At 44.1% G+C, this 12,240-nt stretch overlaps 1 long non-coding RNA gene across 5 annotated transcripts; it reads left to right on the forward strand.

The window, feature by feature from the left end:
• Positions 1-2,530: 2,530 nt before the first annotated feature.
• Positions 2,531-12,025, forward strand: LOC136018457 (uncharacterized). Of its 5 annotated transcripts, XR_010614419.1 has the most exons (6): positions 2,531-2,617; positions 5,135-5,204; positions 5,473-5,584; positions 7,091-7,158; positions 7,938-8,549; positions 8,846-12,025. It is a non-coding gene; the product is annotated as an uncharacterized LOC136018457 (long non-coding RNA). The 5 variants fall into 5 exon arrangements; XR_010614418.1 differs by lacking the exon at positions 7,091-7,158; XR_010614420.1 differs by lacking the exon at positions 7,091-7,158 and having other exon boundaries at positions 7,938-8,507.
• The last annotated feature ends 215 nt before the right edge of the window (positions 12,026-12,240 follow it).

The following is a 12,240-nucleotide window of genomic DNA, read 5'->3' on the forward strand; positions in this document are numbered from 1 at the left end:
AACTAGGTCAGACTCTACCCACCATGTGCTGTGCTGTGACATTACCCCAGAGCCGCCTCTGGCTGCTGTCAGTTTTCAGGGCTGGTATGAGATTTCTGGTGGAGTCAACAAGCCTGATCTCCTCTTGCAGACCATGGTGTAAATCAGAGTGACCCTGCGGAGCAAGACTTGGCAAGGGATGGAGAAAGCATGTGCCAGGTACCTGTGGACACTGAAAGAACCAGCCAAGACTGATCTTGAAGTCATAGCCATGAAGGACCAGAAGGATCTCTTGTATGAATAGTATTCCGTCTAGGGCAGGAGGCCTGGATTGCAGCAGAGGTCGTCGCTTTGGACAAGGGTGGGTTTAACACTCCTTGGCTGGAGAAGCAGGCAGACTTTCTCATTGACATGGGCAAAGGTGGGGGGACAACATGTGTGGGCAGGTGCATTTGCACTGGTTTGAATAGGCGTCTGCCAGTCAGACACCTCATCGACCCTTACTGCAGGGAAAACAGAGAAGATAACTCTGCTCCATATCAAATCACGTACACATCAGCACACAGCTGCCTGCCACCATTCAGTGGCCTTTCTGTTTGAGTTAAAGACTGTTGCTGGCAAAGAACTGAACCCTGAGCTGGGTGCTCTGTGCCAGTGTGTTAGCATTAGAGGAGATGAAATGCTTTGTGCTAAAGAAGCAGCAATTCCTTATGGAAGTCTGGCTCCCAGCAGTAAGATTCACCATCACAGTAGGTCAGCAGCAGGGCTGTTGCCACCAGTGACTGAGGCAGCCCAGTTTCAGTGGGAAGGGGAAGGTTCTGAAGGGGTGGGGGAAGACAGCATGAGCCTGGCTGCTGGTAGCAGTACTGTCATTTGCTGCTCCTTGGTTTCTGACATCTCATCTTACTGGTTTGTCTTACTACCAGCATCCCCTCATAGAAAACTGCCTTGTGTCACCATGCTGTGTGGCATGTTACTCCCTGAACCTGATTACAGCTTTTTTTATACTACATTAAAGGACAGACTAAAGTTCCTTGGGTTTCTGGAATGAACCCATCTTTACAAGGAAGCATAAATCTTAATATGCCAACACTGCAGCAGTCTATTAGCCCTAAGAAATGGACCTTTAACAAATTAGGGTCAATACTGACAAGGTGAGAGATTTCTTTCTTTTTTTTTCTTATTCAGAAAGTCAAAATAAGTCCGTGGGAAGGAGGCCATTCCCCAACATGCGTCTGAGAAATTCCCCCCAAAAATGCACCCTGTAATGCTTATTGTAAGAAAAGCATGGAGAGGACACAGACTTTGGGTCTCAGGCTAGTGAGAATGTACCTGCTGGGGTTTTGGTGGGTATTTATTCATATTTTGCCCATTTTGCCCTTTCACTGGTGATTAATACATTGTGTTTCCAGAAGGAAGGATAATCACAGTACCTCACCCCAGATGTGTTGGTCAGGAGGTTGCTGTATTCACTGTCTGGAGAATTTCCTTCTCCACGTTCATTGCATTCTAATCTCAAGGACCTAAAATTAACTGGTGTGAAGACTCTAGTTTGTTTTTATTCCTATCATCCAGAACAAAATGGTGGATTTATTCTAGACTATCCTGACAACAGTAGGGTGCGGGGAGGAAGAGGTAGCAGTAAACTTGAGAGTAGTCCAAGTGTCTCCTTTGGTTGTGGCTGAGCTGACTGTTGAAATGAAGGCACTACATCAGCCGATACTTTTGTGTAAAGGATGCAAGATGCGTGTGTCATGCTTCACAGGCTGCAGAGCTATTATCCTTTGTGAAAGGCAGAATATTTCACTAGGAATATCCGAACCATCTCTGATCTGCAGGATGTTGTTAAAATGGGCTCTTGGGCTTAGTAATCAATCAGCCCAAGTGTGCTGAGCAGCGTCTCTTGCTAAGCCCCTGAGTACAGCAGGGAAACACGCACCATGGCAGGGAGAACTCACTGAACCCAGACCTGCAGTATGTGCAGTCGGGATAGGGCGAGGTTGTTGCTGATGGTGGCACATACTTGAAGAACTGATGGTGAAGCTGCTGCAGCTCTCCAAATCTGGGTCCTGCAGAGCAGCCAGGGCCGAGCTGGGCTTTTAGAGACCTTCCAGCTGAGGGCCAAGCAATGGCTATCCAAAAGCTGAGGATGCAAAGCTCAATGCACTCCCACCCAGCTGCAGTGCAGGGTTCACATCAGGACTAATGAGATGGCTGGCAGAGAGGCTGGAGGAGAGTTGCTCATTTGCTGTGCTTTGTACAAAGGCAGATGTGTTTGGCAGCAATAGATGTGACAGTCCTGAGCAGAATCTCACTTCTGAATGTGCTGGTTGCTGTCTTAGAAATGAGACACCTGCAGTTTATTATGTATGCATGCACACAGTCCTCAGTGTGTGTGTCTTCAGGATTTCCTGCATGATAAACACAGCCAAAGACTGTAGAGCCTTTTTCCACCATCAAACAGGTGAATCTAATGTGTTCCTTCAATCAAGATTGGAATCCATCAGATCACCTGCCCTTACCTAAATGCAGTCTGTACTTCTGGCCCTGGGTAGCCCTTAGCTGTAGCTGAAAGCAGCAGCTATGAACTTTGGGGTGCTTTCCCCACCTCAGCAGACTCTTCTGGTAACAGCTGGTTGTAAGTTCTCTGTGGCTTAGGGGTGAAGGGGGAGATGGCTTTTTTAAACTGCTTGACTCCTTTGCATGAGGGTGCTTTTCTCACATCATTTGTAATAGTTCAGGCTTTGAAGAGGGTTAGGATTAGACAGGGAATCTGAGCAGGAGCTCCTCAGCCACTTGGCACAGAGAAGGGGAAGACAGATGGGCTGCCAAAAACCCTTGTGAGGTCGGTGTGCAGCAACACCTTCAGTTGCCCTTGTTGCATACACTGGTGGCCAGCACCATACAGCCCTATGCGGGCCCTTTGGTCTGGAGGTGGGAGAATTGGAGAATGCTATAGGCAGTTGTGAATGAAAGGGACCCATCTGCACAGATGAAAGGAGGCTTCCAAAAGCACAAGTAACTTTCCACCTTTTTGGACGTGACCTGCAGGCCATGTCCCTGGGATGGGTGGGATAAATCCACCTTTGTGTTGGGTGTGGGAGTCGGCGTGTTGGCTTCACATTCTCTACCAAGCTCTCATATGTTTACCTGGGAGAGCTTGAAAGAGTTATGAATCTGCTGAGTGCGTATCAGGCTGAGATGGAGAGCACAAGAACAATCATCATTGCTGTGGCAGCTAATATATTACGGCTGGCTTGCCAGGTTGAAAAGTGAATGTGATTTGTCTGCGTGTTTGCTTTAGTGAAGTATAAGAGACTGTTTTGCTTGCTCAGGTGTTTTGAGTCTTTTAACTCTGCCTTTGTCTTTCTGGGTTTAGGAATTAGCTTCTAAGTGTTTGTGCATTCCTGTTTCTCAAACTGGAGATTATTTGTGCATTTGTTCAGAACGAAACAGGCCTGCTGCAGGTGATATTACCTAAAACTCTTGTTGATTGCTTTCCTGCTGCTGCAGTTTTGGAGGGGAGGTGGCACAAAGAAGCTGAAGTAGTGTTTCTGTTTGAGAGGAATGAGGTACAGAGTGTGCTGTTTATTTAAGAAGCTGTTGCCATGTTTGTTAAAGCAGCATAGGTTTGAAGAGATCTCCTTCTCTAAGAAAGGAGGATAAAAAGAAAACATTCTAGTTCAGGTTAAAGGACTCACAGGCAAGAAAAACACCTGAAAGGCAGACCAAATAGGTGCAAACAGTGGCATTCAAAAAACCCTATAGTGGAAAAAAGTTTGGCCTTGCTTCTCAAGTAAGCTGTCTTTCTGCTAATGTGACTATCCACTTCTGGAACAGAATTAGGGTTAGGGTTAGGGCAGCATCCGGTTAGCATCTGGCCAGTCCAGCGCTGGGGCACAGAGCATAAGTCTGTCAGTCCCCATCCCTGCAGTCATGCCCTTATATGACATTAATACCAAATGTGCAGCTCATAATGATTTTTTTGAGATAATTACTGAGTTTGACACTGACATAGTAAGAACTTTGTAGGGTATCTCCAGACTTTGTTCCTGCAGGCAAAAGAAGCTATTCCATAATAATTCACCATCTAGTTTACCTGTAGATGTCACAAAATATTCCTTCCGAATGAGAAGTGGGTGAATAGAGAACTTTATTTTTCGTTTCTTAATTCACTGGGAATCCATCGGCTGACAGCTGTGCTGTGAAACGACGAGGTGCATCCCTCAGAAACAAGCCCTGACAATCCACTCAGCACCCAATTTGGCTTCACTGCATCTGTGCACTTGTAGTCGTTCTGTTATGCAACCTCTGTGCCTCTACCCACAGTCTGTTGACATTCATTTATTCATTTGATTTCAGCTTCGCATGCAGGAACCGCTGTCATTTCCATATTACGAAAGGAGGCTGGGAACACGTTGACACAAGGCTTGGGCTTGTGTCTGTGCTCGGATAGCAGATGGGGAAAGTTCTGTACTCATCAAGATAAAGAGGGTATTCAAGGACATCTTCCTTTTGGATAAAGGCTCTGTTAGTAGAGATTATGAGAAGTAGAACTTGCATTCCATGAGAAAGGCTGGAATAAATATTTTGTCTTCTTTTTTTGCAAAATAAAATCCCAATTTACTTGGGTAAGAAGAGGGAAGAACTTTGCAATGTTCAGAAGAAATAACCCAATTCTGAAACAAAACTGAACCTGAAGGGCCAAGCAAGAAGTAAATCTGCAGCTCTGGGTGCTCCAAAGGGGCTGGGATCCAGTCTCCCTTAGAATAAACAGTAGGGCTTTTAAACATGGCACTCCCAGCTCTGCAAGACAGCCAGGAAGTTCCAAAGTCTTCATGAAAAGTGAATCTTCCAGTCTCTTTTCCCTATAGTTCGGTGCCTAGAAACACCCACTGTGGTATGAGAAATGGATGGCTTGCAGCAGGCACACAAAACAGATTTAGGAGTGATTTTTGGACTAAATGATTTCACGTTTGCCTGGGGCTGCAGGGGAATGGACTGGATAGTTCTTACTTGATTTCTCACTTTACTCATCTATCTAGCTAATGCTCTTCAGTCTACATCACCTACATTTGGCTTCCCCATTCCCAATTTGATCTATCAGCTTGACACAAGAAATGTGATGTGAGTACATTTCTCATTTGTATTACAGGATAAAAGCTGCTCTTTTATTGCTACCATTTGGAGAGGAGAGAAGAGGTGGACAAGGACTCCACAAAGAGGTGAGACCAGCATGTGACCTTTCATTTTCTGGGGTTGTCTGCTTGTTCTGAAGAAAGATGGATCTTGGCTGAGAGACAAAAACACAAAACACCTATTGAATAATCTTCTACAGGTGAAAAAGCTGCAGTGATAAGGGGAAAGAGAAGCTTCTTGCAGGGAAAATGCAAGTCACCTAGAAACACTGACTTTAGCCTTCTCATATCTTCATTTCACTTCCTGTTATGAACTGGCCAAAGCCCTGAAAGGATCTATTTCATTTCTCCACAGAGAGGAAACCTGTCTCCTTATAATTTTTATCTGAAGTAGTTATGCTGTAAAAATGTGATCACTGCCTCTGCAGCACTCGCCTGCTTCTATAATGGGATAATTGCAGATAAAGGTAATGTCTTTTTAATTTAATATCATTATTAGGTTGCCGGTAGGTAAATGTATAAAGGATGGTTTAATAAAGCACTTTGAAATTTCCCATAGTGAGCTGTTAGAAGGACATATCAGATATGAGTGAATGGCACAGACTTAATCAATACCTGCAGAATTGCTGCAGAGATTAGGAGGGGAGGTGAGATGCGATGTCCTGTCTCTAGCTTTGCTGCATTGACAGATGGTCAAGGCCAGGGCTCAGCCTGAGGGTAGCACTTTGTTTATGCTGTTGAAGCAAGACCGAGGAGCTGTGGTTTCCAGGCCTAGCTCTGCCAGAAACAGTTGTTTCTGAAGTCAAGTAACTCTTGTGCCACTATAAAGTGAGACCAAAATTATTCCCTTGCCTCCTGCTCTGGAAAGGCATTGATAAGAAATGTTCTTTGATAACCTGTGGGCATTGGGTGTAGCTGTGCTCTGTTGATACCTCCTGGGCTGACTAAGGATCAAATCAAATGCTCAGCAAGCTTGGGCTTTGATATCCCCCTTCCACCAATGGAGGAAAAAATGCCTTTTGCTTAGTCTGTCTTGCATTATTTGACATGAAAGATCAGCTGCTATGTTCATGCTCTCTGATTGCAAACTCAGAAGTTGGTGAGGAGTAGTGCGGTTGCAGCCGGCCTCTCCTCTATAGAGTGAGTAGCCTAATCAGGGGAATAACAGGAGCTGTTCTGGTACAGGTAGGCACTGCATTAAGAAACTAGCTGTTAGTCCTTGGCTCAGTGTATTTTGTCCACAGCTCTTTTTACACAAAAGGATTTTTCCCAACACTGAAGGCATAAGCATTTCTCTATTATTAAATTTCTGCTTCACTCCCCTCATTTGGAAAGGAAGGGATGCAGAATAATGCTGGATCTCCAGCTCCTTCACATCCCTTTGATTGCCCATATTGTCCAAAAAGCTCTGTTGTCTCAGTCAGTAGCATACTCAGCCCTTCAACCATGCAGAGAGCATCAGCTCAGTCGTTAGTCTTCAGATATTCAATTCTTTATGCTGTTTTTTTCTCTCCAGTTTTATATCTGGCTTACAGCCATATACATTTCACCTTATGGAAATCTTACCCAGTGTGCTCAGGTCTTAGTGGAAATACATGCTATTTGCCAAGCAGCCTTTTCAGCTGCTTTCTTTCAATTCATCTCTTCTTAGAAGAGATTCAGCAGCTGACTTTCATACCAGGTAGGATTGCAGCAGCCAGATCCTGCCAGATTGAAGTGCTGTATCTGTGTACATGGACATAACTTTAATAGCCCTGAGTATGGGGGGAGAACGGATTCTTCTGAATAGAATGGGGCTTGACCGTGATTGAACTCTTAAAGATAGTGTTATTATCCTATTCCTTATGAATGTTTGGATAAGAACAAATTATTTTAGATTAATATTAGTAAAGAAAGAAGTGTATTTATTATATATTTGAGCCACAAATCATAACAAATTCCATCTGTCTGTTTAATTTATGCTCGTGGCACAGCAAAGAGGACTGCCCAGCAGTAGAAAATATGACATTTGACTTGGCAAATTGAAACATCGTGATAAAAGGTGATGAATGTTGTTTAAAATGAAATTACCATTTGGCACAAGGCAGGTTTGGGTCATCTCTGATTGCTAAGGGGATGCAGGCTGGCTGTGAAAGGCACTTGCTGGTACTGGTTGAACTGTAAATGTCTGAAGACTTCTCTCACCTTAGGAAAAGTGCAGTGCCAACCTGTCACAGGAGCACGCTTAATTGCTCTTTGACAACATGTTCATTGTTGCCTGCTTATGCACCATGGCCCTGCCTTCCACTCCCACCCCTGCCCTCAGAGCTTGTGGCGTTGAAAGCTATAGATGGATGAAGTTGTTTTGCTTAATTCTAAACCTACTTGAACATTATGGGTTTGAAAGTTCAGTGCTGGTGTAACTGAGTTCACATCCTGAGGGAGAGACGGATGATAGCAGAAGGGAAAGGAATTCCAGGGGAACAAAACTAGTGGAAGAGAGAGAAAGGTGGTCAGGAGAGACATCAGGACCCAGCTGGTAGTGGGAAAGGATCAGAGGCAGAGTGGAGAGTGGGCAATTAAATACAGTATGTGTGTGTGGGCATGTATTTGGCTTGTTCTTAAGCTGTACTTAGCAGCTGGTTTTCCTCTCACCTGAAAAGTGACTTAGTTAAGAAAATTAAATCTGTTTTGTACGGAAAAATACAAGTTGTACATGTGATAGGCTGGAAAAAAACTGATGAACTTGATCCTATGTTCCAGAACATGGAAACTTAAGGGGTTTGGCTTTTTAAAGAAATTATCCTTTTCCTTCCCACCTTTTCCTCTCCACTTTCCCAGGTCAGGCAGCTGGGAGAGTGGGATTAGCACAGAAACACAACTCTGGATGGGGATAAGGCAGTTTTGAACCTGAGGGAACTGAAAAATATCATCAGACACATGCTGGATGATATAAGGTCAGGTGCTGCGTAAGACTGAGCTGATCAGTGCCACACACCAAGAGACCATCCACTCCTGTAAAGGACTGCCTGGGAGAAGGCTTGTGCAGTCAAACTTTCAGCATCTCTTCCAGAATGTGAACTCCCTTTCATCACCATTGAGAAATATTAATATCTGCTTCACTCACTGCATCACACCTGGATGGCTGACAGCATCTAATAGAGGTCAGAAAGGATTGTATTTGTTGGGCTCCACTTCACCGGTCAGGAGGTAGCTGGTGTAGATGAAGCATGTTTACAAGATTATATGGTAATTTGTAAACCTTTGCTCAAAGCACTGCAACTGAATCTGTTGTACAAGTGAAGCTGATCTCTGAAATCCAAGTATTTGACAATTGCTGACCTAATGAGTTCTTCATGACAAGGAGAATTCTGCAGCGGCTCATTCAACATGCTATTTTCTACACCAGGGGTAAGGACTGACGAAATGGCTGCAAACAGAACAACTGAGGAGGTATGCCACTTCTCAGAGATTAACTGGAGACTCGATTGGTCTCACTGTCAAATACCAGATGGCCTCTCTTTTGTAAAAATGAAATAAACAATAATATGCAGACAGTGGCTTAATTCAGATTTACTTCATTAGCTGCTGATGTCACTGCTTCCCACCTTATTCAAATAATTGATAAGATTAATGTCTTTCCTTCCCGAGAGATTCATTCTCTCTTTCAATTGATTGTACAAGCTTAATTTAAGGGGGAAGGGGAGGCAAAAATCTCTGAACCCGCTTTGTTTTTTTCCTCCTTGCAGAGAAGAGTGTACCAGGGAAGGTCTGGATCCATGTGGCTCATGGATGCTACCACTGCCAGCCCTGTGGGGCTCCTCCACCCTTTGCCCCATGCAGAAAATAGCACTCCTACAAAGCAGACCTGAAGATGAGGGGCCATGATGGCCTGCAGTGATGTTCCTGGAGCTCCATGGTCCTGCTTGGCACAGGGATACAAGTCTGCAGCAGCAGGTCAGGAGTGAAAACAGTATTATCTACATTGCGCTTTTAGCTACCTAGGACTTGAAGCACTTAGCAAAAGGAGCTGGTGTCTTTTCTTCCCGACTACAGAAAGGAGAACTGAGGTGTGCAGCCAAAATGGTTGTTTAGCTACCGACTCTGTCCTATTATTTCACCGTACCTTCTGTCCTGTGTCCCCTGCAGTGCTGAAGCCCATCCTCTTGCACCAAGCCCCCCTTTAAGACTTTGGTGTAGCAACCAGCTTGAGCTATTTGAGGTCTTTAAAAAAACAGTATCTTGAATGACTAATCATGGTGAGGTGACTAATAGCTAGTGCTTCTGGGTAGAGCTGTACCTGTAATATCCAGTCACCACTACATTTGCTAAAAATGAGGAGAGAAAATAAGATTAATTTTGCCAGAGCTGTATCTTTTTCCAGGTCAAGTCTCTTCTTATTTCACTGTTAATCTTGAAGTATTACATAAAGTTTGGGACTGCAAGGACTTCTGTGGTTGGATCTGAGATAATTAAAATGAAACTTTTTCCTCTTTGGAGATTCTGTGTTGATCTGGGCAGCTCAGAGTCATCTCATGGGACCTTCCTAAGGAGGCATCTCACCATGCTGGCTGCTGTGTAGTGCAGTGGGGTTTTCCAGCCCTCCTTGGGTGATTTGCTGACCCCACGCTGTACCCGAAAATCAGATGTTTTGTTGGCTTTCTCTGCCTTTTGGGGCTATGTTTTTGTAGTTTGTTTTCTCTTCCTTCCCCCAGGAAAGTTCACACGTTGGCCATGGTGGTCAAGATTTGGTGTGTCACAAGTATTTTGGTTTTTTTCTTTCCACCCAGGAATTTCTTTGTGCTGAACTAAGACCTTTAGTTTTCTATGGGACTTTTCATCAGCTTCCTTCAGGGCTTGGAGGAAGAAGGACAGAGCCATGTCCGTGTCCATTAGCCAGCATCTTCGTGCAGCAGCAGTCACCTCTATTTTTATAACACCTATAGGAGCTATACACTGTTTAAAGGCTTTAGAGGACAGATAAGAGAGAAGGAGGCGAACCCTCCTGGCTGCTATAATTCAGTGTTGCTCTGTTGACTTGTGACCCAAAGCATACTAACAAATTGTGTGTGTCAGAGGCAATAAGTGATGTGAAAACAGAAGATCACTGCATGTCATTTAAAATCATAAAGGGTTTAAAACATTTGCCAGGCTTCAGTCAGTTTGCAGGGTGACATTTTCTTTCCTGTGTGGTAGTGGATATGCACTTGGATGTAAAAGCCTCCTAATAGCCACCATTTTAGGAAGTTCATTCTACAAAGGAGTCTGAAGACCAGACTCATTTTGCTGTACTGGCATTTTCATTGGCACATGAACTGTGTTCTTTAAACAACTGATGTTGCAGGCAAGCTCAGGCTGCTGGGACTGTTTTGGGTTTTCTTTAAAATGGCAAAAATCAGGCTATCCAAGTTCATACTAACGGAGATGCATTTCACTCAGTTATTTGTTTTACTTTCTTCCTGGTCTGCCTTCTTGTTTGGTTCGTTTTCTTTCCATTTAACCCTTTGCTAACTTAAGCAGTGGTGGTCAATGCTTGACATTTGCATGTCCTAAATTGTGTGTTAACATCTGATTGTAGGAACAATACATTTGTTATAATAGCTAGGAAAGATGTTGACATTCTGGGGGGCAAGGGGTGTGATGAATATTAGGCAACCAGTTCAATTCCCTATTGAAAGTCACGACATGCATTATCTGCTATCTCATCGTGCCTGTGCAGAGCTATCAGCAGCTGTGATTTCACAGATGTCAACTTATACAACTCTGCAAATTATGATTAACAGGATTTCCTCTTTGTTTATTAAAGTAATAACAAGAGATACCCTGTGGAAAGCAATAGAATCCACAGCACTTCAGTTTACTGTTTCCCTAAAATACATCTCAGCTTATTTTCCGGCAAAGGCATTAAACGCCTCACTCTTAATATCTGTAATCAGTTGGAGCTTTATGGGCTGCATCTCACCAAATGTAAACTGGGTAAGCTCCCTTGATTTCAAAGGAGGCTTACACTGAGACTTTGGTTCTGTTTTAGCTATTTAGTATTTTGTCTCTGATGGGACCTGGAGTCAGGCAGGGCTCTGAGGTGGACGTGCTGGGACTTTCCTGTAAACTGAATAAACTAAGGACATCAAAGGGGCTTTGAATTATTAAACTGGCTCAGCACTGGGTGTCTATAACATACAGTAAAAAAGAACTTTTGAAAAGGATAAACTTTGATCTGATTATTGAGTAAAAGGGTTCAGAAACCAATTTATCCCCAATCTTATACCCTGAGTCCAAAATACCTAAGTCTGATAGTGATCTACTAAGTGATACACTGAGTCTGTCCTCAGCAGGACAGACTTTGCCCTTGTGTTATCCTTTGCCTAATGTCTTCCTGAAGATTCCAGCCAGCTCCATGCAGATCCTTCTGGGTCCCAGATGCACTGCCTTCACACCATGTCCTGTGGAAGGGGCTGGCATCAGCTCCTCACCCCTTCCCATGCTGTCTCAATCCTGCCTGCCACGTCCAACCCCTCTGCCTGGTCCTGCCATACTGCCCAGAGCTTCCCAGCTCTCAATGGAGCAGGCTGGGTACCTGGCAGGCAGCTCACACCTTCTCCTAAGGTATCATCTTGGGGCATGACAGCTGTCACAAGTCTTTTTAAGATGGCAATGGATCCCATCATAAACAGTGGGATTATTACTGAAAGCCCTAGATTAGGCTAGTCAGTAAATCATTGCCTTGTATGCGTTGAACTCACACGTGGCAGTAGTCATTACCAAGAGCACCTCTGCTTTCGAGCTTGATAAAGAATATCAGACAGGATAGAATAACAACCAAGAAAAGCAATCTGGTCTTTCACAGCCATTCTTTGGATTAAACAAAAAAAAACCCCTTGCTGTTTAGCTAGGAACTTGGTAATCAATGGAGGTCTGTGTCACAACTGCATACTTGGGAGACCCTGAACATGGTCTTTGTCTTGTCCCGGTGGGCTTTTATGATCTGTAGCAATTCCTTCTGAAAAATGAAATTACTGCTCTACCTTGTATAGCAAGATGCTGGGTGAGCTGGGCCAGAGTCTCCACTGGACCTAGTGTAAATAATAAACCAAAACTGAAATTTGATGTTTTGTGGTCCAGCTCCAGTATGATTGTCTGTCTA

Source organism: Lathamus discolor, chromosome 7, assembly GCF_037157495.1.
Source record: "Lathamus discolor isolate bLatDis1 chromosome 7, bLatDis1.hap1, whole genome shotgun sequence".
Classification (NCBI taxonomy): Eukaryota; Metazoa; Chordata; class Aves; order Psittaciformes; family Psittacidae; genus Lathamus; species Lathamus discolor.